This window comes from Taudactylus pleione, unplaced genomic scaffold, assembly GCF_031769625.1.
Source record: "Taudactylus pleione unplaced genomic scaffold, aTauple2 ptg000330l, whole genome shotgun sequence".
NCBI lineage: Eukaryota > Metazoa > Chordata > Amphibia > Anura > Myobatrachidae > Taudactylus > Taudactylus pleione.
This window is the reverse complement of record NW_028284731.1, coordinates 3,592,307-3,618,557: the sequence shown is the minus strand read 5'-3', so window position 1 is coordinate 3,618,557 and position 26,251 is coordinate 3,592,307.

Sequence of the window (26,251 nt, the reverse complement as noted above, 5' to 3'; positions counted from 1 at the left end):
CATAAATGATTTCCCCGATCCCAAAAAGGAACTAGCCAAATGTCAGAGATTTTTGAGGAATTTGGGTAGTGCTCATGAGCCAACTAATAAAGATTGGCATGTGGTGTTACGGGCCTGTCTACCACGCAATACCGACGTGACAAAATTTGTCATGGATTGTGTATTGGATGGTGACGTTTTCTTAAAAGACCAAGTAAACCAAGATAATATTACCCGGGTTCAGACCTCACAGCCTGGCTGGAGGGGGAGTCACAATAGACACCCTCATAGAATCTGCCATAGAACATGATAAAAACATCTCAAAGAAGAGAGAGACCAAGAGTGAAAAACTAGTGGCTGTCAGTATCCAAGCTCTGGAAGGAATGACTGTAACATCACAGCCAGTAGATACACCTGCACTATACACACACTTGCACCTGAACAGTTACACGTCCTCACCAATCCCACACCACAGCAAACACATCCTTACCCCACATATCATACACAACCACAGGTCCCATGCTACCCACAAATTTCATAACTCCCACCATACCCTTATCATCCATATTCCTACCCGTACCCACCATCTTTCCCTCTTGCTCAACTGCCACAACAATCCTTTCATCCACCCCGTTCAAAAAAGATGTTTTAACTGTCACCAAGTGGGACACATAAGTACTGCAAAGTGAAGAACACCGCACATGAACACGGGTTTCCCATGGGTTCATAGGCAACCCCACTATCTTCTCCCAGGCCTTATATGACTGTTTACAATCTTTTCAACCTGCCAATGGATCTGTTCTAATGTAAAATGTGGATGATTTATTGTTGTATTTAGGTCATGTTTAAATGATATTTAACTGTTGTGCTTTATCTCACACACAGGACACAAGGTTGCTAAGGATAAACGGCAGCCATGCCAGGCTAAGGTCAAATACTTGGAATACTATCCAACCCAGGGGCCCAGGCATTATTTAGAGCAGTAGCCATTAATAACAAGATTTAATTGCAAGAACCTGTATGCAGATATTATGGAGCTCATTCAGAGTCGGTCGTTGCGGCCGCACGGTCGTACGACCAACGACCGCAAAATCCGATCGTACGGCAGGGTTATCGTAAACAAAGTGACGCCCATTCGTTAGCACTTCACCTCCTCTAGCTACCAACTGATCTGAATGACCGAACGAGTCAATCGTAGTCAGGCGCTGTCAGTCGCTGTATGCTAATTATGTTCTGATGTTTGCGGCCGTATGTGCTGTTTTGATGGTCACGTCATGTTTACATGGACTATCGATCAGCTTGTTATTAGCTTGTTGTCAATTATCTAATTAAGTGTTTAACTCTTGCTGTTCTTTAAAATGAGTTTTTTATCATGTGTCAATAAACTTTATTGTTCATTTCGTGGTTTTCTCCGTTTTTTTTTTTCACACAATTTGAAAAACAAAGTAAGGTTTATTAACTGTGAATGTATGTTTGCTACTTGTGTTAACTTTATAAATGCATGTGCATCTTGCGTTAGGATCATTTGCACTCTTATGTTTGCAATTGCACACTGCGTGTTGTAGCCAATCAAATGTGACCTTATTTTTCGGGACACATGATTAAAGGATTGGCCAATAGTGTTTTTTTTTAGGAAAGTGTAAATATTTTAGCCAATCATATTTTTTGTACCCCATGTATATTTCATGTTTTCTGTAAAATCGGCCATTGCCATCATGAGAGCCGCAGCCTTTACCAGGAGAGAGTTGCTTGTCCTGGTAAACATCCTGGACAGGCAGATTACCCATGCTGTGCCGCCCATTTCCAACCGCATAAAGCGAGTGGCCTATGTGGAGGTGAGGCGAGCCCTCCGATCAGCGGGGTACAGGCGCAATGTTGCCCAATTAGAGAGGCGTTGGTTGGACTTGCGCTGCCAGTCGCCTGCGCTCCTCATGAATTTGCGGGCGCAAATACGCAGATGTAAGTATGCGTTTGTTTAAAAGTAATAATTAGTGGATTGTTAAAAATGTATGTTCCTTTGCCAATTATTTTAGTCAATGTAAAAAACCCTCCTGTATGTTGTCCCTATTATCCAGAATGTGTAAAGTGTACTTGTATTGTGTAGCCGAAATTCTAAACTAATTTTTTGGGGGGATTTTATGTTTACATTTTAGAAGCACAGCGGAGACAGAGAAGGGCACGCAGAATGCAAAGACATACTGTTGGAAACCTGCAGCCCTCACCAGCATCTCAACTCAGCCCTCCCTCCCCACCAGTATACTCCCCCAGTAACCCTCCCTCCCTCTTCCAATCCTGCCCAAGTATTCCTCCCTCCCCTGCCCACTCATCCCAAATGTCTCAAATCTCCCCTCCCTTGGATCTTTCCTGCTCCATTTCCCCTTAAACCATTCCCCCCACTCCCGAATATTCTCCTTCACCGGAAGGATCTCCGCCCACATCTGTTGCTGTGTCCGACCACTCTGAGGGTATCTTTTTTTTTAAATATTTTTTTATTTTTGGGTGTTGTTGTTATCCATGTATTTGTACAAATTTATGACCTTTTTTTTGGTTTAAAACTTTTCTGTATGGGGTTCCAAATCATTGCGCAGTAATGCTGTTTTTTAGAATTACAACCTTAGGTTTTGTGGCTGGGCCTGTTTTTTATTGTGGACCACAAAAATATAGGTTTAGTGGTTTATTAAAAATGTTTTGTATTTTTAGGAAATAATGATTACATTCGGATTAGTATTTTACAATGTAAAAAAACATGTCACCAAACTTGGCAAGGTGCTAGGAACCAGACTACCCTTGTTGATGTTGTGTACACTGTGTTTAAAATGTACTAATGTACTTAGGCAAAGTGATGTTTTCCATAGCAAACAAACACATTGTATTTTAGGTTTATCCACAACATTCTAGAAGTGAATACGTGCATTTTGTTTTAAGGATATGGCCATCATGACTTAAGAATACACCTCCCATTATTTGTAACATCATAGTGGTCTTTGGCTTATGCCACATAGTTAGGGTTTCCAATTAGTTTAACAACATAAATGTAGAAACCTATTAATAATGTTGTGTGGCTGATACTTTCAAACACACCGTAACATCATTGTGTTTAAACACTTTTTGGTACATTGAATAATGTGTAATGTTCAAATGTTTGTAATTTTAATGAAGTATTTAATCCTCAAAATTTTTATATTTTCCACAGATCTAACCCACATCCTGAGGGGAATTCGGGAGGAGCTCAGAGAAACCTCTGGATATTTAATGCAGGCTTACTGCTGCCTCCAAAGAATAGTGGGGCGTTTGGAGGATGTTTCGTTTTTTTGTTTTCATATTTTTTCATTTTTCTGACAAAAAAAAAGTTTTTGTATTTCAAACATTTGTCCTCTTTTTTGCAACACATTAAAGGGTGTAATTCTGCATGTAAAAAAATTTGTGAACAAAGGTGGGTGCCTTTCCATAGTGTAAGAACTTAAAAAATGTATTAGTAAACCTTAAGAACATTTGCAGTAATGTTGTATATTTTTTTAATTATGTGTTGGCATACATTATCCACCTCAAAATGGCTTTCATTTTTTTTAAAACAAAAAACAACATTTGTATTTAATTGAAAACATTTATTAAATAACAAACATGTTGCCAACAGGCTTTTACTGGTAAAAATTATTTCATAACAGATTCACACATAACAAATGTCCTCATGGTTTGGGCAAATAAAACATCGGGCTTAGTCAAACATAAACAACTATAGTAAAAAACGAACAAATTTTTGAATGGGAAACATACAAATGTCTAAAACAAAAGGCAAATTAACTAAACATGTTGGGGGATATCCGTGCAAAATGTGTTAGTTGTCCAAAAACATACAGGGAATTGCCAATGGGATCCATTTTTTCTGCAGGTTTTGGAAAGTGTTGTGATTTGGTTGGTAGGAAAAGAAAACAAAAGAAAAAGGTACACATTAAAATACATTTGCAAAAGGTGTTTTTTTTTTAAATAAAAATGTAAATATGCCTACCTAAAAAAACGTGAAACAACATCATTGCGTCTGGCCCCCCCCCGACAGCATCACAACACCTTCCTCCGGGGGGCCATCCTCTGGCAAGGCCTCCTCTGGCTGCATGGGTACTCGACTCCTTATTGCAATGTTGTGTAACATCCCACACAGGACCACAATGTGAGAAACCATATCCGGCGAGTACATGAGTGCACCACCAGAGTGATGGAGACACCGGAACCGGCCCTTTAAAAGGCCGATACAGTGCTCCACCACCTGCCTGGTGGCAGTAAACGCGGCATTATAGTGACTTTGGGGCCCTGGTGTGGGAGTCGAATAAGGAGTCAGCAGCCAGGGTGTGCAAGGATATCCACTGTCACCTGATGGAAATGGGACACCAAAAGATACATACATTTACCATGAGAACCTGTTTACACTATTACTAGAAATACATACTGGATTTTTACTTACCAAGAATCCACACGTCACCAGGTTGCAGTGTGCTTAATTTTGGCCAAATCCCTGAATGCTGGATCACATATGCATCATGGCTGCAGCCTGGGAATTTGGCATTCAGGGAGAGGATCTGGAGGGAGGCATCACATAGCACTATTACATTTAGGGAATGGTAATGTTTTCGGTTCCTATATATTTGTTCCCTGCATGCAGGGGGCTGAAGTGCTATGTGAGTGTCATCCACTACACCTATGACGTGTGGAAAGCCTGCAATTTCAGAAAACTTCTGCTTTACCACATCAAGGGCTTTCGTATCCAAAGGCATACTAATAAAATGTGCTAGATGATTGAAAAATGCATCTAGCACATGCCTCAGGATCCGTGAAAATGAGGGCTGGGAGAGGCCACCCACCAGCCCCACAGTGGTTTGGAAGGACCCTGAGGCGCAGAAATGTAACACCGCCAACAACTGTGTAAGTGGTGAGATTGCTGTAGGAATGTTAATCTGACTTTCTGGATCATTCTTTATTATTGAAAGAGTGTCTAGGATAATATTTGGAGGCAGGCGATAAGTGGTTACAACCACATCATCAGGCATTCCAAAAAGGGTGACACGTGTTCTATATATCTTGGCCCTTGGACGCCTCCTATGCCTACGCCCATGAGGAAGCTGAGGAAGGTTGGTGGGGGTCAACATGGCCACTATTAGCTGTCCAACATCGCTCTGTAAAGTTAAATATATTTTTTTAATTGGTTCTCCAGAGTGTATTGTGAAATATTGTGCAAAAATACTTAGCTTTATAATAATGGGGCATATTCTTACAGGGTTGGGCAGTGCCATCTTTGGAAATCACTACATGTGTATTTGTTGTTCGATTTAAAAATGAGGGAAAAATTAAAAAAAAACATTTTTTAAGGACAAACCAATATTACTACTTTTAGTGTTAAAACCATGCTTAATTTTTAATCTCGCAAATATGAATTGTTGTTAAATGTACCAAATTAGAATTTAAAAATAGAACAATAAACAATATTCCCTCAAAATTTTGTTTAAAAAAATAGATTAAACTAAAAATTAAGTGTATGTTTTAAAAAATAGACACTTACCTGATTCCAGACCAAAAAGGAGTGTTAAACACCTTTAAGAAATATTTTTACAAAAAATTAGATTAAAAAACAAAAAATAACGAAGATTATGATTGTTGATCCAAAAATAAAAACAAACAAAATGCAGTAGGCTGGCATACCTACTTGATTCTTCAAATAACGTTGGATTTAGGAAGACAAAAGGCCGGCCAAACAAACAAAAAAAGTCACCGGATCAAGCCCAAAAACTAACGGTGTTTTTCAAACTCCAAAGCAATCAAATTTTACTAAACAAAAACAACACCAAGAACAAAACACACACAAAAAAAAAATAACCCAAAAACTAACACCACAAAAAAAGGAACACAAAAACCAACAGCTCAAAAAAATGAACACAAAAACCAACACGACAAAAAAACGAACACAAAAAAACCGACACCACAAAAAAACGAACACAAAAATCAACACCTCAAAAAAATGAACACAAAAACAAAACCACAAAAAAACAAACACAAAAAAAAACTCCACAGAAAAAAAAAGAACACCAATAAAAAACCAACCCAAAAAGAAAGGAACACAAAAAAAAAAACCACTAAAAAAATATTCAAACAAAAAAAAACCCACAACCAAAATAAATTAATACCAAAAAATATAAAACACACAAGCACCTCTCAATCAACTTCAAACAAACACCTCACAAACTACACACACAAGCACCTCTCAATCAACTTCAAACAAACACCTCACAAACTACACACACAAGCACATCTCAATCAACTTCAAACAAACACCTCACAAACTACACACACAAGCACCTCTCAATCAACTTCAAACAAACACCTCACTAACTACACACACAAGCACCTCTCAATCAACTTCAAACAAACACCTCACTAACTACACACACAAGCACCTCTCAATCAACTTCAAACAAACACCTCACAAACTACACACACAAGCACCTCTTAATCAACTTCAAACAAACACCTCTCAATCAACTTCAAGCAAACACTTCACAAACTACACACACAAGCACCTCTATCAATCAACTTCAAACTATTTAACTATTATCCAACACCTCCTGCACCACCAAACACTCCAACTACAACCCACAAGTAAGGGAACATTTGGCTTTGCCTTAAATAAAGAAACCAAACACCAATTATTGAAACATGCAGGAAAGGTATGCATTTGTAGTTAGGGAAATAAGGATGCACGGGTAACCAATCCAGGGATGCGCTCATATCTAGCCCAACCCACGCAGCGATTACGGCATGCAGGAAAGGTGTGCATTTGTAGTAGGGAAATAAGGATGCACGGGTAACCAATCCAGGCATACGCTCACATCTAGCCCAACCCACGCAGTGATTACGGAATGCAGGAAAGGTGTGCATTTGTAGTTAGGGAAATAAGGATGCACGGGTAACAAATCCAGGGATGCGCTCACATCTAGCCCAACCCACGCAGTGATTACGGAATGCAGGAAAGGTGTGCATTTGTAGTTAGGGAAATAAGGATGCACGGGTAACCAATCCAGGGATGCGCTCACATCTAGCCCAACCCACGCAGTGATTACGGAATGCAGGAAAGGTGTGCATTTGTAGTTAGGGAAATAAGGATGCACGGGTATCCAATCCAGGGATGCGCTCACATCTAGCCCAACCCACGCAGTGATTACGGAATGCAGGAAAGGTGTGCATTTGTAGTTAGGGAAATAAGGATGCACGGGTAACCAATCCAGGGATGCGATCACATCTAGCCCAACCCACGCAGTGATTAGGGAATGCAGGAAAGGTGTGCATTTGTAGTTAGGAAAATAAGGATGCACGGGTAACCAATCCAGGGATGCGATCACATCTAGCCCAACCCACGCAGTGATTACGGAATGCAGGAAAGGTGTGCATTTGTAGTTAGGGAAATAAGGATGCACGGGTAACCAATCCAGGGATGCGATCACATCTAGCCCAACCCACACAGTGATTAGGGAATGCAGGAAAGGTGTGCATTTGTAGTTAGGAAAATAAGGATGCACGGGTAACCAATCCAGGGATGCGATCACTTCTAGCCCAACCCACGCAGTGATTAGGGAATGCAGGAAAGGTGTGCATTTGTAGTTAGGGAAATAAGGATGCACGGGTAACCAATCCAGGGATGCGATCACATCTATAAAAAAAGTCTGCAGAAGCAGTATTCTTCATGCTCTCTCACAGGTTAGCAGAATGGCAAGCGAGGAGCATGGTGAGCAGAGGCCAACTGAGCCAGGTAAGTTCCAATCACATTTTCTACACAAAACAAGAACTGGTCATATTTCCCATACAATTTAAAAAAAAATTTTACTATTTTATAAATTTTGGTAGGTGCTGGGAATCAAAGTCCAGCAGTAGAGGAGGAGGAGGCGGGCCCAAGCAGGCCAAGAACCCCTCCATTTTCACAGATCGAGCTTGAGACATTGGTGACCATGACAATGGAGAACCTAGTCAATGTACTCAGAAATATGGGGGCTGGAGCCAAAGACAGGATTTGGGAGGAGATATCCAGGGCTGTTAATGCTGTGGGGACAACCTACAGAACACAGAAAGTCGTAAAAAAATGGTAAGAAAATGATATTGAGAGTGTACTGAACGCCAAAGCTTGATCTTATTTAAAAAACTAACACTTATTTTTTCAAAAATAACATTGACAGCTGGACGGATTTCAAATACCAACTGAAGAGGAAGCTACGGAGTAGGGTGGACCATGCTGCGGGGACAGGTGGTGGTCTCATCCCTGAGGAGCTGGCCTTGACAAGGTTGGAGACGTTGGCTCAGGGATGTGTGACGGAAGAGGAGATAGTCGGCGTGTCCACTATGGACACTGACATGGCCGACTTCAATGCTCCACATGTGCAAGAAGGTAATTTAATTTTGTAAGCCAAAAAGTATAAAGCTGAAACGTCTGGGGTTTTTTTTGGGAAAAACAAATAACATTTTTCATTTTATATTCCAGATTCAGAGGAGGTAGTGCCTGCTCCTGAGGTCAGGTCTGGGTCCAGCACAGATGGGGACTCTGCAGGGGAGGATCCAAGTACTCCATCTGGGGACCCTGTGGAGTCTACTCCAGGGCAACCATCAGACCGAGCAGTGCCTCTCCTTACCAGGTTGGTCTCCCAAACTAATAACACATGTGTTCTTCTGAGGATGGAGACCACTCTGGTGAGGGTGGCGTTGGCCCTGGAGACCATTGCTGGGGCCCTAGATCGTTTGGCCAATACCCAGGAGCAGGCCAACCCACCTGCCATGATGGAGCGAGACTCCCTTCCTCCCAGGACCAATACCTCTGGCAGCCCAACAGCCACCCCCGCAAGTATGGAGAGCCCTATGCCTAGGCCAGAGGAAATCCCACCTACCTCTGGCCAGGCCAGTTGGCGTGTTACACGCCAGTCGGTTGTCCGTAGCTTACCTCTTCCTCCGAGCCGGCCCAAATGACGCAAGTAGCCCTGGATATCTCCTCCCTCACCTGTTGTCCAGTCCCCATATTTCTGGTCACCAATGTCTCAAGCTCTTTTTTTTTAAAACCCAAATTTTTTTATTTTTTTTATTTTAATTATATACAAATGTTGCCTAAACAATTATTCTTGACATTGTGATGAAAGGCAAATTTCACAAAAAAAAAAAATTTTCATCCCAAAAATGTCTATCTTTAACTATATCAATGTATACAAGGTTTAAACAGTGTGGTATCTGAAAAGGCTGCTACGCAAAACACAATGCTAGATGTTTTAAAAACTGTTTGAGCAAAAAACTGGTTAAAAAGCACAAAGAAACATTTTCGTTATGAATTCACTAATGCACATGCAAGTGAAATGAGTTACAAGGTAATTAGCAGTGTTAATAGTTACAATGCAGCAATCTTAGCTGCTTGGTTTGTGTGGTTCAAAATCGAAACATCGCAGGGATCAGATTAACGATTGTACTGTTGTGGCTTACGGACGCTTCTTGCCTACCTTAGCCTGGACGATCAGCCTGTTCGTAGAGTGATGTTTTCATGCATCCGCAATTCTTGGTCGTATGAAGCAGGTAATTTATGCACTCCCCTAAAACGCCTGGAAACGCTGAAGAACGCCTCCGTTTGCAGACCACCACCCCCGTATACTCCCACAAACGGTCTTTCCTGTCAATCAACTTTAGCAACCCACTTTCGTGTCGGAAGCCCTACGACCGACAGTATTTGTGATCGGTAGAGCTCGTACGCACATGCGCACTGCTAGCCGTGCGCAGGCGCAGAAAGAAAAACATCGTACGACCGTGCGGCCGCAACGACCGACTCTGAATGAGGTCCTGAATGTGGTACTTGAATAACAAGTGGATGATCGAGGACTATATCCGAGACTTTATCCTTTAAAATTGCTGCTACTGCTTTGCTACAGGACGGAGTTCCCTGAACAATGGGATCAAGCTGGTGTCGAAGCCAGATAATTGGCTGAGACAGGATCGGTTTAAAATTAGATCGGGGTGACGCCATTTTGCGAATGGCAATGAGACGCCATTTTGCGGCTAGCCGCCCAGCGCCATTTTAGTGAAACTCACCATTATAAGTACTTACGGCGATGCCATTTTTTAGCGTCGTGTGATTCCAATGCAATAAGAAGTTAAAAGTCCTCACTATATAAATACAGACAGTCACCAAAACATATAAAATGATTATCCCTGTAAAACACCATGGTGTACTCCACAAACACATAGTCGCACAATGCTAACTAGCGTCTTTTCTCAATTCCCCAATACTTACACACTGACCCCAGTTGAGAGTCTTCTTGCTGTGCTGTTGACGGAGGTTTCTATTGCTGATGCCGGTATCTGGGCCCAGAGCAAGTGCGTATGTAACAACTGTACCTTGGGTCTGTATGATTTATTTGCGCTAATTGTCTTTAGATCACAGCGTGTAACCATCTCTTTTTATATTGAATAATAACTTTTTGTGCTTTGGAACCACACTCAATGTCTGAAAGCATTTATTTACTGTGCGACTCATTATGCTAAATAGCGACAATTTTAGAAGGTATAGGCAGGATTTTAGAAGGTATAGACAGGATTGTATAGAGGTTTTAAATAGGTATTGATACTGGGCAGAGTAATATGCCACTGGTCTTTGCTTTGTTCCATGTGTCTGAGTGAGAACTCCTACGTCATGTTCTTTCATTTCATTGCAGAAAAGATTAAAAGGCTTACTGTAGTCTGGTAGTCCCAATGGTGGTGCGCTTGTAATAGCACGTTTAAGTACCTGGACATTCTCTTGAACTTCATATGGATTGATAGGTTCATTTTGTTGTTTCTTCTTGAGGGCACCATACAAAGGTTGCATAAGTAGAGAGGCAGATCAGAGCCGTTCTCTACAATATACTATAAGTCCCAAAAAAAGCTCTTATCTGTTTTATAGTCTTTGGAAGAGGTGCTTTTTGTATGGCCTCAGTTATGCTGGTTGTAACCTTGTACCTTGAACAATACAGTGTCCCAAAAATAAAACTTTCTTTTCTACTGCTTGCAATTTGTCTCTGGATACCCTGCAATTCTGTAGAGTCAGAAAGGATAGTAAAGATAATGGCCCTCATTCAGAGCCGTACGCTCTGAGCAGAGCGCACGCTCTGAATGAGGGCCGCCCTCCATAATTATGGAGCGTCCTCCTGGACGCTTGTATAGCTGTGGGTCACCACCCACAGCCTATACGAGCGTGCAGTTTGATGGCCGCGATGGTCGTGACCATCGCGACCATCGAAACTGCGAGCCGGAGCCTGCGGTTGAGATTTTCAACCGCAAGGCCCGGAGTGATTTTGGCTCTATCAGAGCCAAAATCACTCCCACTGACATCACTAGTGATGTCAGTGGGCCGGCTTCTGATGGTAGGCGTTCCCTTGGGAACGCCCCCATCAGGGAGGCACGCCCCCGGCACGCCCACCAAAGGGGGCGTGCTGTCAATCAACATCGACAGCACGCCCCCTTTGATCAGACACAACGAGCGAAGGACTTTCCTTCGCTCGTCGCGTCTGGCGCATGCGCACGACGGAGCTCCCTCCGTCGTGCGGATGCTCAGTGCAGACCATCGACCCACTTGTGAGTGGACAGCCGCTCGCGAGTGGGTCTGAATCAGGCCCCATGTTTCTTCTTTACACTGATCTTCAGTTTCTGTTGCCAGCAACAGGTCGTCAACATATTGAATCAACTGTGTGGTTGTGTACTTAGGTCTCCATCCTTGCAATATCAAGCTAATGGCTTCTGAGAATTCTGATGGACTGGAGGTGTCCCCTTGAGGCAATCTTGTCCAGCAATACTGATGTTCGTTATGTGTGAAGGCCAATATCTGTTGACATTCTTCAGTAATAGGTATGGAGAAAAATGCATTTGCTAAATCAATGACAGTAAACCATTCAGAAGTTGATGGTATCATATTGAGCAGGGTGTGTGGGTTTGGAACAATAGGTGCATTGATCACCAACCTTTTGTTGACTTCTCTGAGGTCATGAACCATCCTAAAATGTTCCTGTGTATCTCCGGGGATGGCCCTTTTCTTAACCGAAAATAATGGGGGGTACTCCATGGGGATCTGCATTCTTTTAATACTCCCACATTTTTATATTGTTGAATAAGTCAATTGCAGCTGTCTGTCTTGTATTCAGTGGGTATTGTTTGATGCTGATAGGTTGAGTACCTGGTTTAAGCCTTAGCACTACTGGGCTTACAGTCAATAGTGCCACATCATTCTTCCCTTTACCAGACCTGTGTTGGGACTTGCTGAAGCCATGCTAAATCAGACTCTACCCTTTGTTTGCCTGCTTCGAGGAAACATACTGCAGCCTCGATTTGTGTTTTAAGTCTTTGGTCTCCTCCGGCTGCCATGATGACTCCATTTGGTGTATAATTGACGTTAGCTTGCAATTTGAACAGGACATCTGCTCCCAACAGATTATATAGACAAGTGGGTAAAGTAAAAAACCTTATTGGGACTTCAATATGGTTATTTCCAATCTTTACTGTTGTTAGAGTACTTTCCTTTAAAGGGGTTGGGGATCCTGTTAAACCTGTGGCTGTGAGGGTTGAAGTGTTATGGCCTGGAAGTGCATTGGTGAGTCCTGAGGTTGTGGAGGGTTACATGGTGTTGCATCAGGGCGTACAAAATTATCACAAAATGGGCATTTTTACCATCCACTAGGTACACATTATCCACAGTATGAGCATTTTCTTTCTAGGAAAAATGGGCCAGGTGTCTTTATTGGAGTCTGCATAACAGACCATGGGGTGTCCATTCCTCTCAATATTTAAAGGTTCAACTGTTGGTGGCAAAGTACCCCTTTGGAGTGGACTTTCTTGCTGTAATGACTGATAATGGGGCGGACTTGGGTACAGAGAAGTACATGGTGTACTAGGACCTGGTTGAATGGGAATCGATGGTTGTACAGGTGCACAGGGCTGTGGGTATGGTGTTGGATCTTGCATAAAATCATCTTCATCACTGACTTTACAGTTTCTATCATCCTTCTTATATTTACTACAAACTTTTACCCATAAATCAACTTGTTGTTCCTTATTATGTTTCTTTATCCATGCTTTGAGTGTGCTTTGAAATAATTTCCATGCCTTCTCCTCTAAGCATCCTGTAGGTGGAATTCCTGCCTTCTTGAATAACCTATGTATTCCTTTAGTGGCTACCCTTCCTTCCCTGTCTTTCATAATCTATAGGGGTGATCCCACGAGAGGGGGATACTTACTGTAATGTGCCCCCATTTCTGAGTTACTGGTCACAATTCTGAGATTATGTACTGTATTCTAGGGATGGAATTATCCTTAAGGGTTGCCCTGTGATGCTATGTCTTGCAAACTGTTTCTATGCATCCCATATAGAACAATATGGGCAGACCCCTTCAACCCTCGTCCCATAAGTAGTGGATAAAACTGTGATAATAATGTATCACCTGTAAAGCGTCTAATGACTGTAAAACCCTCAAATGTAGCAGAAGCCCTTGTTCACTGTTAGGACAGGTTATAACATTAATAGTATTAAAAGGCAATGTCACCAATCCATGGGAATAATATAACACTGCCCATGGACAATCAATATAAGGATCAAGATAAGTTGGATCAGGCAAATGTGTTCCTAAGACAATATGAGCATTATTTTTAGGATCTCTCAATGAGAATGAATACACACCTGGTTTTGCCATTATGGGCAAACTACCTTGAAAAATCGGTATTTCTGAATTATCAGTTATTATCAATAAACATCCCAGACAACTTGTACATGTGAATGGCGTATCAGGGAAATCTAAGAAATCATACAGACTCATTTATACAATATCTTGTGATCCCTTCAGCCCAGTTTTTAAACACCACAATAATATAACAATAAGTATAGTTATAAACACACTTCCCAGAAAAATCACAATTGCCTCATATACTGTCATTTGATCTTATGTATTTAACACCCGTTATACAGATTATTCCTCAATGGTTTCTTAATACCTTCTGGAAAAAATTACGTATATGGACATATATATAATGTAATTTACAATAATCTGTAACTGCAATTATAATATACATAGTTATTCCTGATGGTTTATATTACACAATGTGTTTTACACTTTGTACAGTATGCCGGTTTTAGATGATAACAATAACAATGCCTATGCACACAGTTATAAATTCATCAGAACACATCTTTCTTGTTTGTTATCTTGAAAACTACAATACAAGTATTCAATCAAACTGTTAAATTATGTTTGCCTAAACCAAAACCTAACATATGGACATATTAAATCATAAAAAGGTTTGTAATGATTAGCTGGCCAGGTAGCCAGACAATTAGACCACTCTTGCCCCACCCTTTGCTGTGAAATATCTTTATTCAAATGACTACTTAAAATAGTTATAGATTGTTTATGCACTGGATCAAATACCTGTGTAGTCCTACAGACATCAGTCACTGCAATTATGTGACATGCCTTTATACCACTAGGTTGTTGCAACACAATACAGCATTTACATTTAGGACAGTTTCCCTACAATGTAAATCCTGCTTTACAATTTATCCTAATAGAATTTCCCTCTGCCAGTTTATAGCAAAATAACACTTATGTCCTCAAAAACATTGGGTTCTTAGGATACCCGCTTAATCTCAACAACTGGACACCTAAAATACCTCTAGGAAGAACTGAAAATGGTAAGAAGGTTCAATATGCACACTGTGACTTACCCACTGTACGGAGTTTATTCAGCTTATTCCTGGGCACTTTGAGGTCTGTTCTGCCAGTTGTAGAAATTGATGGGGTATCCCAGATGAGCCCCCAGAAAAAGTTGGGGTACTGGGGGGTCCCAGCACTTTTATCAACCACCTTCAATGTTCTGTGAGGATCTGAAAATGAAGACAACAGTATGGCAGTTGACTGGAGAGCAGAAAAGGCACTTAACACAAGTGTGAGTTTTAATTGCACTGAACTGCTTCTAAGGGCTCATTCAGAAATAAACTATATTTATTGAAAACATAAACGGGGTGTGGTACAAATTTTAGCAAATCACATTACTTTTCAGATAAACAAAGTTCATAAGTACATTCTCATAGAATTGTTTAATATTCCTTTGTTCAAGGTTTGTGATTTAGGAACATAACAATACTTGGTACATTAAGAACAAAAAAACAAAATAATGTCCCAGAAGGTGTATTGACAAATTCTGCTGTGGTTTCACGTCATGAACGCTGATTGTGCTGAGAGCACGCAGATTGTTTTGAGAACATCGAATTACAGGCCTTGAGTATAGGCATTTCTCCTGATAACATGTTCCAAGGTTTTTGTGATCTTGTGCAAGAATTTAAAGCATAATTTCTTAAGGAATAGAACCACAAATAAGAAAAAGGTTACTTAAAGCAGAATAAACAGATGATTTAAAAAACCATATAGAAATGCTTTTAATCACACAAAATCATATAGGAATACCCTCATAACTGCTACTTCAAGTTCATCTCAAGTTGCTATTTAATCAAGCTGCAGCATTCCACCTATTCCTACATTCACTGCTAATTCAAGTTCAACTCAAGTTTCTCCTTAATCAGACTGCAGCATTCCACTAATTCTTGCATAATCCCAAATTGCTGCTTAATCAAATGGAAGAATTCCACCAATTCCTGCATTCACTACTTCTATAAGTACATCTCAAATTGCTGTTTAATCAGACTGCAGCATTTCACCTATTCCTGTATATTACGCTACTTCAAGATCAATTAACATGGCTCTTTAATCAGACAGCAGCATTTCACTCATTTCTGCATTATGACAAGCTTCTGCTTAATCATTGAAGATGTCATATACCTGAATTAACTGCTTCTACAAATTCATCTAATTAAGTTAATTTCAAGTTGCTGCTAAATCATACTGCAGCATCCTACCTATTCCTGTGGTTTAAGCTATTTTAAGATAAACTCAAGGTGTTCGTTCCTTAATCAGACTGCAGCATTCCACCTACTGTATTCCTGCATTTACTCCTACTTAAAGTTCATCTCAAGTTCTGGGGTAGATCAGCTCAGGATCCTGCAAATCCCTGTGTAGTATGACAAGCTAGAACAACAAGCCCTTCTACTGGATTCCTTCCACACTAATAGAGAGATAGAAATTGGGCCAAGAGTCGGCAATCAAGGTTCTAGGAATAAAAGTGGCTGCAGTTTTCTGGTCTGCAGTACAATTAATAGGGTGTTTGTTAAACCCACCTGGTGTTTGTTTAAAGGATATGTCATTCTGGTGTATGTAACAATAAACAATACCAATAAAAGTATTTTTCTATTTCTAACCTTGTCTGAGTGATTGAGGGACTCCAGAAAGAACTGACAACTCTTCCCTATTATAATAAAGGACCTCCAGGGTCCAGCCAGTGTAAAACACGTACAAGTGGGTAAGATAAACACACTGGGCCTTAACCTGAGTCACATGCCACTCTGATGAAATTCAGTGAACGGAAGTCTAATACTTGTATCCGCCCATGTTCTGAGTTGCACTGATCTCTGCAACTGCACCAGCCCCAGCAGCTGTCATCACTATTATTGCCCATGTTATGTGCAGGAGATTAAAATAGGTGTCTGCTCTGCATATGCACAACTCAGAATATGGTGTAAATCTTGCTATGCGCCCATGTCTTATGTGAGTATGCCCAGTTGCCACAAGTAATGCCCATTTAATGGATGGAGAGAAACTACTGAGATGTGTCCAACTCAGGATCCCTCAGAGATACACAACGATGCATATAATCTCTGTGACACATGTGCAGTCTGTACAAAATTGTGGCCGAATTTGAACTAGTGTGTGACTCACAATCAGACCCACTTTCTTTACACAAATTATTAAAAAAACTTCATCGTACAACCTATTCTGCATCTTACATATAAGGGAGCGAGTTTTCTGATGGTTCATCTCGGCTTAAGAAGTTTTCATATTGCAATCGGCACCAGTGCTAGCTCATCATAATACAGCTGATGCAGCTTTTTGTAGAATGTGAAAGACTATGTAATGCGCATACAATGTATGCTGGAGGATCAGAAGCGGTATCACCACACCACATATACAAAATATAATATATTATGCCTACCGGAATCCAGCAGGACAGTGATAATCACAGTATTACCCTGGTGAATGTCCCAGGATAAATGGTAATAAACTGCCACAGTCACCATTCTATCTTAGTGTCTGAAGAGTTACATCACCTAGGCCCATCACTGACACATTTCCAGCTGCTGTCTCTGTCAAGGTTATCCTTGGACCTACATAACATATAGAGATGTTGAAGACTGTGCAAGCCACACAATCTCTATGGTCATATGCTGCAAAACATGATGATGTTTCCATCTTCTACACACATAATCAAACCCTACTGTGTAAAGGAACCTCATCTGTGTTACCATCGACCATCTGCGGCCAGCACCTGACAAATGGAACCCAAGCATCCATCCACATGCTGTGGGGAAGTTCTGCCATACTGGAAGTGATATCACAGGACCGAGGCTGTCAATAACCTGGCAGACAGAAACACCTGTTCAGGCCACCCAGCACTGGTGGATACCAAAGAATATAGCTGGAGGTGGCATCGCAGAGCACCATGTAAAACAAACATCATACATATATTAAACATTAAACAGCATGAGATATAAACACCACTAATGTGAAAAAATTGGGCTGTGTATCTATAACAGAGAAGCACAAACTATCAACCTTCACTTCTAGCATCAAAAATATAACTCACATATCTACTGGATTTATAACTGCAGTATGCACCTAAGCCATAGCATGCCACTAATGGCATTGGCAGTATTTAAACAATATGTTATTAGCAACATTAGTAACACTACTATCTCATGGATACAATATTACTAGCATAATAGCATAATGTAATTAGCAGCTGTGGCAGTATCACCAGAGATGGCGTTGGTGAGCAGCAGATTCTGTGTGGGGCTGGAGAGATCCTCCCAGGCAGGGTAGAAATACTGAGTTGTGACACACCTGTGGGCTTCCTTGTGGAGAGAGCTCAGGTGTGGGCTGATGGGAAGGCAGACCAGTCATGCTTCTGTTGGAAATAGTCTATGTGGACTGTGGCAGCCAGAGAGCCCAGTGAAGCTAAGCATGCCATTGGGGGCCAGGAGGCCTGTGTCTTGACCTTGCAGGAGGGGACCATAAACCTCCCAGACTATGTAACATTAAAGCAGCTGGGCTGCAAGCTGAGGAAGCCAGGGCCTACTGTATACCTGGAGGATACAGGGAAGGCCACCAAGACTGATGGTGTTTGTATAGCTGTGGCAGCCAAGCCAGGCTGGAGCTGGCAATAGACCTGCAGAGAAGCAGGCAGAGACTTTATTGGCAGACTAGCTGCACCTTGATAGAGAGGGTTCATGAAGTGAGCTAGTGCCCTAAGAGAGGGCTAGGTTGTTTGTTATTTTCTATTTCTGTTTCCTGATTACCATGCTGGAAGTACAGCACCATTTTCATTTATTTTACTGGAATGCCATGTGTGGACTCTAATTCTGCACCTAATCACTGCACCACTGACACCAATCTACAAGTTATCACACAGCATTAACAGAATATGTATAACATCACATATATGGAACAGACAGAAGGTAAGACAGCAGCAACTTCGCAATCTGGTGGTAATGAAGCATTAACAACATTAGACAATATATTTAGCAAAATTAACAAAATTAGTGTCTCATATATACAGCGTTATTAACAGACGATATTATGTAACTAGCAGCATTAATTCAGAATTTGGTAAACACCGCTCTGATTAAATCCTTCTAAGGAACAAATGTGTTTGAGAATCATACATGTTGGACTTTTGAACCGGGTGCAGTAGCACAGATATCCTCTCCAGTTTGGCTGCCATATTGCCTTCTTGTTACAAGTCGCAGTCACGACTTGTCTCCCTCGAGCAGTTTACTCAGTCAGGATGAGGTTACTCCAGTTTTCACTGTTGCTAGGCGATTGGCACGCCTCAGGAAGTGACGTGTAATTCACAGTGCAACATGATTGGTGGGTCCTCCTATTTGTACACACTAGACTTTTGCCACCTCGCAGACTATAATGTTCCTGAAGATCTACTCGGCTCTGTTACACCAGCAGTCTCAGTGCTGTTAATGGATCGTCTGTCTCTCATACGGCTCCCAAGTCGCACCAGCAGCTTCTGTGCTGCTATCGGTTCACCTGCCTCTCCTACAGCCCCGAAGCCGCACCAGCAGCTCAGCCTCAATACATTATTTAAACACAAACTTGTGTGTCAGCTCCCAAAGCCGCAACCTTGTGAACAAACTCCTACCATCAGCCCCTGCCACACCATCGGCTTTAAGTCATACCACCGGCTCCCAAAGCCGCAACATTGTGTACATCTCCTATCATCGGCTCCTGCCACACCATCGGCTTTAAGTCGCTCCATCAGCTCCCAAAGCCACATCATTGTGTACAAACTCCTGCTATTGGCTCGTGCCATATCAATGACCTCAAGCTGCACCATTGGCTTCCATAGCCGCATCATTAGTCCTGTCGACTCTTAAGTCTACCAGTAAGTGTATTTATTCCTGCCACTTCTCTCATCACTGAATCCCATTGTAGCTCCATGTGAGTCACTACTACCCCAAGTTTTAAGACCAGACGGCCGCCTAAGTACCGGTGAATGTGTCTCTGTTCTAAGGGAACAACAGGCGGTTGTTATTGGTGGAAGACCTCGCTAGCCTGGGTTCTAGGGGGTTCACACGGAGCGGTCTTTGGGATTCTTAACACTTCTAAGACGAGATTCCCAAGCGGCGAGTGTTAACTATTGAGAGACACATGTAGTGGGAGGGGACTTACTCTCAGCATAAGGCAGTGTTCTTTCTCTGCAGTGGGGGAGCAATATAGGAACTTGGAGCTGTTTGAACCCCATTTCTACAGCGGTGAGTGCCCACATGACACATACCTGTGAGTGCACGCTGTTAGGATCCCAATCTGTTAACAATAAAGGAACATTCTCCTCATATATCTAATATAGGAGTAGAGATATTAACACTTCTTCAGCCGGAAGCGGCTGTAGCAACACACTCCATATACCTGAGTGTAATCATTTCCACCTGCCATACAAGCTTTTAAACTGAAAAAGTGTTTCATATTTACTTGCTTCTCTTAACAAACTGGAAGAAATATCTGTTACCTTGTGCATGTGGACTCATGTGGATACAAATTAACGATCAAACACAAGTTGACACATCATTGCAGCTGCAACCCAGTACATTATGAGCTATTTTTTATGTAATACTAAGTTAACAATTCTTAGCCAGATTGTTTTAGTGCTGTAGTTTAAAGTTTGTGTTAAATATATATCATATTGTAAGAGAACACATTATTGCATAATGGATTTTGTTATATGTATTCTTATTTTAATTTATTCACTTATCTTTTATTCTTATTTATATTGTTAATTGTTCTAATAAATTGTTATATTTGCATTTTATTTCTTATAATGATCTTTCATATCAGATAATATACAGCGAGTAAAATAGGTATTGAACACATCAACATTTTTCTCAGTATATATATTTGTAATGGAGCTGTTGTAATGAAATTTTCAACAAAGATCAGCAACAACCCATGCAATCCACACATGCAAAGAAATCAAACCATAGATGTCCATGGGTGTAGTAGGTATTACCGCCGGACATTAAATCCCGACAGCGGTAGCCCGGCAAGGGTGAAAAACCCGATCGTCCCTAAGGTAAGTATCGCTAACCTAATTCCCCCCTAACCCTAACCTCCCCCCCAAGTGCTTAACCCTAATCCCCCCTCTAAGTGCCTAAACCTAACCCCCCCTTCCCCACCGCCTAAACCTAAATCTCCCAGGGGGTGCCTAACCCTAACCTTCCCCCGGGGGTGCCTAACCCTAACCCTCCCTTCCCCTAGCCTAACCCTAACCTCCCGGGGGGGGTGCCCAACCCTAAGTCTCCCCTGGGAGCCCTAAACCTAACCCTCCCCCATAAACACACAAGTTGTGTCACACATTGGCGCTTAAGTCAAATAAGATCATAAAACATTACTTTCTTTTTCAAAAGTTCTTTTAGCCCTGAAGTCTGTTCTTATAGGACTTCTATTAGGTATATGAAAATGAGGACAATGATATGGTTCCTTCCAGGTGCTTTAATATCTCCAAGAGAAAGAAAAATAAAGACTGATAGTGCTATATTGTCATAAAACATAAAGCCTTTAATAAAACATATTGCACTCACATTTCAATGTAAAAAATTCAGCATATATCACCAACAGGTGAACACTTGAGGATCCACATTCAGATGAAGTGGAAAAAGATGATATAATTCCTTCCAAGTACTTTAATATCTCCAAGAAAAGGAATAAAAAACATGGAAACATTTATTTAAACATATTGCACTCACATTACATATAAAAGAAAACAGCATATATCACCAAATGGTGAATACTTAGGTGTCCACAGTATACAAGGTGCAGTCAGGATACCCCTTAGATGTAACAACAGTTCCTTTAGATCATCCACAGCATGTCCCGGAAACCTGCATGGGAGTTCCAAAAAAATGTATCCTGCGTTCCACCTCTGCTTATGAAGTCCCTGTCACAGCTTAAACCCTCCCCCAACCACGGCTGTCTGCGCCTGGCATCACTTCGATCAGGATGCCGGGTGTCGGTCTTCCGGCGTCTGGTTAATGACAGGCATCTAGATTTAGACGTCTGTCATTAGTACCATGCCACGATTAGAATGTCTGGAAGCCGGCGGTCAGGATTTAGACCGTCGGCTTCCAAACTACATCCCGTCCCCAGCATCCTTATGTCTGTGTCCCCAGCACCCTTATGTCTGTGTCCCCAGCACCCTTATGTCTGTGTCCCCAGCATCCTTATGTCTGTATCCTGACCACTTGCACCCTGTCTGTATCCCCAGCACCCTTATGTCTGTATACCCAGCATCCTTATGTCTGTGTCCCCAGCACCCTAATATTTGTTTCCCCAGCACCCTAATATTTGTATCCGCAGCACCCTTATGTCTGTGTCCCCAGCACCCTTATGTCTGTATCCCAAGCACCCTTATGTCTGTGTCCCCAGCACCTTTATGTCTGTATCCCCAGCACCCTTATGTCTGTATCCCCAGCACCCTTATGTCTGTGTCTCTCACTACACACAGAAGCCGTCACAGGCGCCAGGCGTGGCTCGGAGTGAGTGGAGGAGTGAACATTATCAGAAGAGTTGTCCAAGAATCAAGGACCACTTGTGGAGAGCTTCAGAAGACCTGGAATTAGCAGGTACAATTGTTTCAAAGAAAAAAAATAAATAATGCACTCAACCGCCATGGCCTGTATGCACACTCACCACGCAAGACTCCATTGCTGAAGAAAAAGCATGTTGAAGCTCGTTTATTATATAGTATACTGCACAACATTTGGACATGCCTGTGAAATACTGGGAAAATATAGTCTGTTCAGATGAGACCAAAATGTAACTCTTTGGATGCCATAATACACACCATGTTTGGAGGAGAAATGGCACTGCACATCACCCCCAAAAACAACATACCAACAGTGAAGTTTGGAGGTGGAAACATCATGGTGTGGGCTGTATTTCAGCATATAGTACAGCATACTTCATGTGACTGAAGGATGAATGGAAAAATGTACCGAGACATTCTTGATAAAAAATCTGCTGCCATCTACCAGGATTCAGAAGATGAAACGAGGGTGGACTTTCAGCAAGACAATGATCCCAAACACACAGCCATGGACACTCTCAGAGAAAGAAAATAAAGCTGCTAGAATGGCCCAGTCAATCACCTGACTTGAATCAAATGAAAATCTATGGAAAAAACTAAGGATCAGAGTTCATAAAAGAGGCCCACGGAATCTTCAAGATTTGAAGACTGTTTGTGTGGAAGAATGGGCCGAAATCACACCTGAGCAATGCATGCGACTAGTTTCTCCATACAGGAGGCATCTTGAAGGGGATGTAGTCGAGATCCTGGCATGTGGGATGCCAATAGTCCAAATACCAGTGGCAAAATCCCGTCAGATCGGGAACCCGGCACCAGTATCCTGACCGTCGGCATCCTGAAGGTAAGTATCGGGGTGTTAGGGAGAGGTTAGCATTAGCTAGTGGGGTCAGGATTAGGGGGAGGGTTAGGGTTAGGCACCAGTGAGAGAGTGTTAGGATTAAGATGCAGGGTGGGGGTGGTTAGGTTTAGGCACTAGGGGGGGAGGTTAGGTGTAGGCACCGGGAAGGGGGTCTTAGGTTTAGGGTGTGGGGAGGTTAGGTTTAGGCACTAGGAAGGGGGGGTTAGGTTTAGGCATCGGGGAGGGAGGGTTAGGGTAGGGGTAGGGAAAATACGTGCCATGCTATGGGTGTCGGGATTGTGGCTGTCGGGGTGCCACTGGCGGTATTCCAAACATACGGGATTTCATACCCAACCCGTTTTGAAGCTGTCATTACCAACAAAGGCTTTTGTACGAAGTATTAAATAAATTTCAGTCAGCATGTTCAATACTTTTTCCCTGTGTCACTTCACATTATTACACATAACTTAATTTATGGACATCTATGGTTTGATTTCTTTGCATGTGTGGATTGCATGGGTTGTTGCTGACATTTGGTGAAAATTTCATTACAATAGCCCCATTACAAATATATTTACTGAGAAAAATGTTGATGTGTTCAATACTTATTTTACCCGCTGTATACTGTATATTTATTTATTAAGGGACTATTAATTACTTTTCCAGTTCTGTCTTTTTTGTTAATTATTTATTTGTGTCTTTTGTTGGTAACTTTTAAGAAAGCAGCTCGGTGTATCTGTCCCAAACTGTCATTTTTTTGTGATACTGATAATTTTATATTTGTTCCATAGCATCTAAGTTTATTTTTTATTTTTTAGATTTTGGTAATCCACCTGCTAATTACCTGTTAGTTTCTTTAGATGTTCCAAGTCTGTATACAAGTATAAATCACAGTCAGGGCATAAAAGCTATAAGGAGGACGATCTCTGGCAATACATTGTACAAGTGTCCACCAGTAGATTATTTTTTACTTTTGATGGAGATTATTTTGCATAAAAATTATTTTCTTTGTGATAATGTGTTTCATCTCCAGCTCAATGGGACTGCTATGGGGTCCAATGTGGCCCCATCGTATGTGAACTTGTACATGTACAGCTATGAAACTGCCCCCATTATATCTATTACAGTATAATCTAAATGTATTGTGCTTTACACTCTTTTCATGATTTGGATGGGGGCAACTGTTGGTTTAGATATGTTTGTACACAAATTAAATAAGAAGGGGGGTACAATTAAGTTCATGCATAAGAGCAGCCCATTGTTACAAGTTGCTGGCGCAATTTGTCACACTTCAACACTTCAGTGATCTCTCTTACTACTTCTGTCTGCTGTGCGGGAACTGCACCAACTGTTGCTAGGTAATCTGGATGCTGGATGACATCACGCATTACTGGGAACACAGGATGATTGTTCGTAGTTCTGAATGGTTCCTCACCTTGTTTATGCCTAGCAGGGTCCTCACGGCCTTGCCAGCTATAGCGTCTCCAAACATGTTTTCCGGTTCATGCTGTATGGATTCTGTCTCTACATCACTGTATCAGCTCATCACTCCTGGCAGCATCAATACAACTGTCTGTATCAGCCGCATCATGGCTAACTTAGCCACACCACAGTCACTCCTGGCCACTTCAATACAACTGGCTGTACCAGCCGCATCATGGCTAACTTGGCCGCACCACAGTCACTCCAGACCGTATCAATTCAACTGGCTGTACCAGCCACATCACGGCTAACTTAGCCATACCATGGTCACTTCAGGTCGCATCGAGACAACTGGATGTACCAGCCATCTCACGGCTCACTTAGCCGCATCACAGTCACTCCAAGCCGCATCACGGCTGATAAAGTCACATAACGGTATTAACCACACTCCGGCGCTCACTATCATCTCCTGACTTGTCTGCTCTTCCCGAGCATAACCAGCAATTCCTGCTCACCTGTCACTCCTCTTATTGGTGTCACGTATACCCTGGTTTTCCTGGGATATCTGTGTATACTCCATCCTCAGACCCGCAAAAGGGGTCTCCCTTATTTGCAACTGATTAGAGCTGCTAGGACCTCTGACACAAGTAAACTCCCTGAGACCCTAGAAAAAATGTGTCAAAACTTCATCCAGAGGGCATATGATAGAAGGGAGGTGAATGATGCCAACCGGAAATGTTTACTAAATAAAAGAGGATTTGTTGGTTCCATGGGAGAAGATACTAATAGATTGATGTTTCCAACCACATACTCCATCTCTTCTAATGTGATCAGAAAAGCTATCCTTAAATATTGGCACATTGTGCAGTCTGACCCAGTGATTGGTCCCAGTTGGCAAAATGTTCCGCTTTTCTGTTATAAAAGGAGCCGTAATTTACCTCTAGATTACAGATTGACATGTTAGCAGCCACCACAGCCCAAACTTTGATCATTTTTTTAAACTGGTTTACACACCATTGAAAGAACAAAAGAAAAGATAGGATTTTCCCAGGTGCACTAATAGGGTCAGAATATCATATTCATATTAAAACATAGCTTTTATTTAATATTTCTTAAAATAATAGTAGCTGAGTTCAAAATTCAAGGCGAAATATAATTGAAATAAAGAAATATAAGTAAAGTATGTGTACATATGTAGAAAATAGTAATAAGGTGATTTAAAATGCCACCTGGCGCTGGACTGTTACACGTATTTTATGGTACCGGATGCTAAAGCAGTGTAGCTTATTGCATGTATTCACAAAATCAATGTTATTAAATTGTGATAATGTCACAGTTTTGCTACACTTGAAAAGTAATAATAAATGGGGAATGTGTTTTATTGGATATTTTTAATGTGATTCCAAGATGATTTTATTTATTTATATACATGTTTTCCCAACTCCTGTAGTATTATATGGTATGATGGACACTTTCCAAATAATGTTGCTTCGATCCAGCAGTCATTGTTACTAGGTAAAGTAACTGTCCTTAATATCAGTGTTTCCAGACTGCTGGTATTTGTTGCTTTTGATACTAGCAACAAAACTGCAACAAGTCCACCTAAGGATACTCTAGCAGGTATGTTTCAATCACAGACCCCTTCACAGATCGTGTGTAATATATTCAGCTGCTGATCTTGTATGTAGCCGCTTTCATATAATACAGATATTCTTATTCTTTAGTGCTACA